Here is a 4,772-nt window from a genome sequence, read left to right as displayed (position 1 = left end):
TTCCCTAACCCCAAGGCCCCATCACAGCTGACTTGGGTGGAACTTTGGGGAACCTCAGGGGCCCACCACAGGAGGAGATGTATAGGTCAGAGCCTCCCCATGAGTTCAGTTCAGGCTTTGGATCAGAATTCCCCTGGACTAGCAGATCTGCAAAATAAAGGTTAAACTTTCCTCCCTCAGAGTGCTGGCTGATTATTCTCCTGTGCATTCTGCCACAATATTTGGTGCGTTGGCAGAGAAACGTCAGTTGAGCTGGCTCTTAGGCCACTGCTTGATGAGAGTGGACTTTGGGTCCCTGGCTTCGGGCTCTGGGACCCAAGGAAGACATGCCACCGGCACATTCACCGGTTCCTGAATTCACGGGGCCCAGAGGGACTGCAGCAACTCCATGCTCCGGCAGACACAAAAGAGGCAGGAAACACCATTCTGAGACTTCCCAGGAGGGAAGTTAAAATCAGACATCTGAAACTGTAAGTTTTTCCCCCGGGGAAAAGGTCTGGCCTGTCCTATGGGACAGAAGAGGTAGCTGGCCCCTACCTAGGTAATTATTTACTTCAGGATAGCTTGGATCATCTGGAGGAACGGTTTCTAGATGGTATTCACCGTCTCTGACACAACTGTTTGCTGTGAAAGAAGGGCTAAGGGACTGCCTAGCTAAAGGAACCAGACAGCCTGGATTGCCTACCTCATTAGGGTTTTATTGTAACATCAGTTTGAGATAAAGTTATGTTTTAGATACAATCAGTAGGATAAGTAATCTTGGAAGGACACATGTGTCTGCAGTGTCCTTTAAGCAAGGACACCCAAAGATTAAGCATAAGGATTCTAGTAAACACCCCGGGGTCTGCATGTGCACAGACTTGTTGGAAATGTCAAGGAATAATTAGAGGCTCTGCCTTTGGCTCTCCCCTAAGTCAGAATTATGATAAACAGGGTGTGCCACCCTCGGCACTTCCCTTTCCAGAATGTACTCCTTAAAAACTTTCCAACTAAGTCTCCGGTGCTTCCCAACAACACTCACTCATGTGTGCGTGTTGGCACATTCATAGCACAAACAGCAGCCACTCCCTCAGATTTCCCCATATCAGCTAACAGAGACTTTATCTTTTAGTTGCTCAGGTCAAAAGCATAGGACTCATTGAGGATCCCTCTTTTTCTCTCATTTCTGGAACACCACATACATAAACAAACCATTCCTAGGCACTTCTGTCTCCAGAGATGTCAGACAATTTCCACAGCACCATTCTCTACCACCTCTAGCTCCTCCTAACATTTTAACATCTAAAGATTCAAAGAGAGAGAATCGGCAGACCCCCTCGTACAATAATTTGTTCTCCACCTCAGTATCCCTGTTGGTACCAGTCACCTGTACTACTTTAGGATAATTTAAAGAACAATTGGGATTTGTAAAACTCCATTTTTCTTATTTTTTCTAACCTTCTTCATACTACATTTACAATTATGCTCCTAACGTGTGCTCTCTGCAACCCCCACCCAGCACCCAGAATCAAAGCAGTGATGGCAGTTCTCAGTGTCTATGTTACTTCAGGTCAAATTAGGGGAAATTTTTCCAATTATTCCACCAACACCATCAGCTTTCACATAAACATCTACTAATATTTCTCTGTAAGTTACAAAAGAGTTGTCACCATCATCACCTACCAATTATATCCTCCCCCTCTTTGACCAACTCTTCTAACATAGCACCCAATATTGAAGGCATCTGGCTCTTATTCCAGTTCTTAAAGGGTAAGGTGTTTCCTCAAGCCCCTTGCAAAGCACTCTCTGATCATCTGCTGGGAGATGCCTGACTGGAGTCCTCCATGAGGACCCTCTAGTAAGGCGCGTCCTGGACGCCAGGAGTGCAGTGCTGGCCTCTCCCTTCCTCCTGCTGGGCACTGTCTGCTGTGCATCAGCCCCTCCAACAAGTTGACTCTTTTGCCTGCAGGGAAGTGGGGAAGTGGAGTGGAAGGGCCTAAGTCCCACCAGACCCCACCACAGAAGCGGGCTGTTTTGTGCCTGCTTGGGGGCTATTGGTCCCTGGGAGCTGGTGAAGCGCAAGGCACAAATGAACAGACGCCCCGTGTGATCTGGACCGTTGCCTCTGTAGAGTGTGGGCGATTTTCCTCAGCGGCCCCCGGATCTGGCTGGGGATGCTCCTCTCAAGGCCGCCGCCCACCTCGCAGCATCTGAAGGGCACCGACCACTGCGCAGAAAGCACCCGGAGCGGCTTCCGCGGGCTGTTCGCCCCGCAACTCTGGTCCCTGGAGCACTGTTCCTGCTCCTGGAAGCCGCGCGGCTGTGCAATCAGGGTCCCTGAAATCGTTGGTCCCCCGGCTCCTCTCACACCCGCCCCGCGACGACAGTGGACCCAGAGCGGCAGGGAAGGGACGGAGGGGACGATTGCTCATAGTTTGTGCCCAACAAGCGGATGAGTGGGACGCAGTGTGATCTTCGGATCCCTAGGGGCTGCCCGGGCATGTCCCGGGACCCTGCCTTGCCTCCCGCCCTTTCTCCAGGCAACCTGGCAGTCTGTTGGCCAGAAGCCCCGCCCGGTCTGGAGCATGGGCTTTCTCACTTCCTGCCAAGCAGCAGACATTCCCGCACCGCCCGCCGAGCATCATCACCAACTCCTAGTGCCGCGATCACCAGCAGAATTGGAGTGGATTCTTCGCTGTGAGTGGTTCCTCTGCATCTGAGTGGGACCTGGAGTTATTATTAGGAGTGATTGGCATGGAGGTTTGGGGGGTAGAAGGAAAGAGGGATAGGTAGCTCCCCATGGTGGGCACCCGCTGCCGGCTCTCCACCTTCAAAGGCCAAGAGTTTTACACCTGGAAAGTCATTAGGACACAGTCCAGGCAGCTGTTCCAACAGGGATCCCTGAGCAGCTGGGGTGGGATGGTGGGGGGGTGGGGAGGGAGGTTGTTGAAAGTGCAAATTGCAGAACTGACTGCACAAGTACTGCATGGAGATCTTGGAGGTGGGATCCCCTACCTTCCTTTGTCACAAGTTCACAGGGGGTAGTTCATGGGCACGAAGTGTAACCTGAGCCAAGCTCCTTAATTTACAAATGAGAAAACTGAGATGCCCAGCGGGGTGTAGGGAGAGTTTGCTGAGAGACACCCTCCAATTTTGTTGTTGGTGGTGGTGTTGCTGGTGTTGTTGGTGGCGGTGGGTGATTCTTCCCTGCCTTTAGGGCGGAGTGGCGGTGGCCAAGTCGCACAGACTCCACCGCAGGAGCGGGCTGCTTGCTGCCGGCTTCGGGGCCTTTGGGTCCCTGGAAGCTGGTGGAGCGCAGGGCATGGACAGACGCCCTCGGGATCCAGACCGCTGCCTCTGTGGGGTCTGGGCGATTTTCCGCAGCGGCCACCCGACTTGGCCCGGGATGCTAGTCCCACCACAGCCGCCCACCTCGCAGTGCAGTGCCTGCAGCGCCCTGGGGCCGCGCTGGTGGGCTGTTTGCACCGCAGCTCAGGTCGCTGGACGGGCTGTTCGGCTTCTCGCATTGCCAGGCAATCAGAGCCCAGGGAAATCTCAGGGATGCTCCCCCACCCTCCCCGCGCTGGCTCAGCTCCTCAAGCCACAACAGCGGACTCTGGGGGTGGAGGTGGGAGGGGGGTGAAAAAAGGGATGGAGGGGCACAATTGCTCAAAGATTGTCCAGAAAACGGAAGCTGGCGGTGGACCTAGAGTGGGAGCGAGTGGGTGGGCGGACGCCGCGGGGTCCTCCCGATCCCTAGGGAGGCTGCGAGGGCGTGTCCCTGGACCCCGCCCTGCCACTTGCTAGCCCTAGGGTCCTCTCTGCCAAGCCACTGGGTGCCTGCTACCTGCCATCTATTGCGCGGGCTTTTCCACTTGCAGGCTGCCTGGCAGAGATTCTTTTGACAGCCCGCTGAGCTCCACCCCTGCAGTTGCTGTGACTCCCAGTGCAGCGGTCGCCAGCACCTCTGGAGCAGATTCTCAGCTTCTATGAGTGGTTATTTTGCATTTGAGTGGGACCTGAAGTTTTTAAGGGGTGGTTGACATGGAGGCATTTTCCAGATGGGCGGTGGCCCATTGTAGCAACCCCCTGCCAGCTCCCTGCCTTCAAGGTCAAGAGTTTTACACCTGGAAAGTCACTTGAGACAGTGCAGGCAGCTGTTCCAACAGACCAGCTGTGAGCAGCTGTGGTGAGGTGGGGTGTGTGTTAAAGTGCAAATTGCAGAACAGCACTCCAGAAGTACTGCCTGGTGATCTTGGGGTTAGGATCCCCTACCTTCCTTTGTCACAGGTCCACAGCAGGGAGTTCACAGTCACAGAGTTTAATCTGAGCCAAGCTCCTCAATGTACAAATGAGAAAACTGAGATGCCCAGGTGGTGTGTAGAGAGAGGTTTCGTGAAAAATACCATCTAATTGTATTTGTTGTTGTTGTTGGGGGAGAGGGGTTCTTTCCTATCCTCAGGCAGTTTCCACCATTGCTGCCCTGTGCCTTCTTAGCTGAACACATGAGAGGAGCCCTCTGCACTTAACTCTCTGTGTCCTGTGAACAGAGACCACCTTGGTCTGTCAGCTTTATCTCCTCAAAACAGGAATTCCAGCCCGCTCTGCCTTGTGGTCCCTCCTCGCAGCCTAATGTCTCCAGGCAGTCACCCCTGTAACCATAGGGTGCACTTCACTTGTGACTGCCCCTAACTGCATGGTGTCCAGTTCCTTGCCAATCAGGGTTTCATATATTTTGTTCATTTTGTCCTGTTTCGTTTTCAGAAAGGAGAGTAAATCCGGCCCCTGTCACT

Source organism: Myotis myotis, unplaced genomic scaffold, assembly GCF_014108235.1.
Source record: "Myotis myotis isolate mMyoMyo1 unplaced genomic scaffold, mMyoMyo1.p scaffold_m19_p_10, whole genome shotgun sequence".
In the NCBI taxonomy this organism is placed as follows: Eukaryota; Metazoa; Chordata; class Mammalia; order Chiroptera; family Vespertilionidae; genus Myotis; species Myotis myotis.
Note: the sequence above shows the minus strand (reverse complement) of the source record.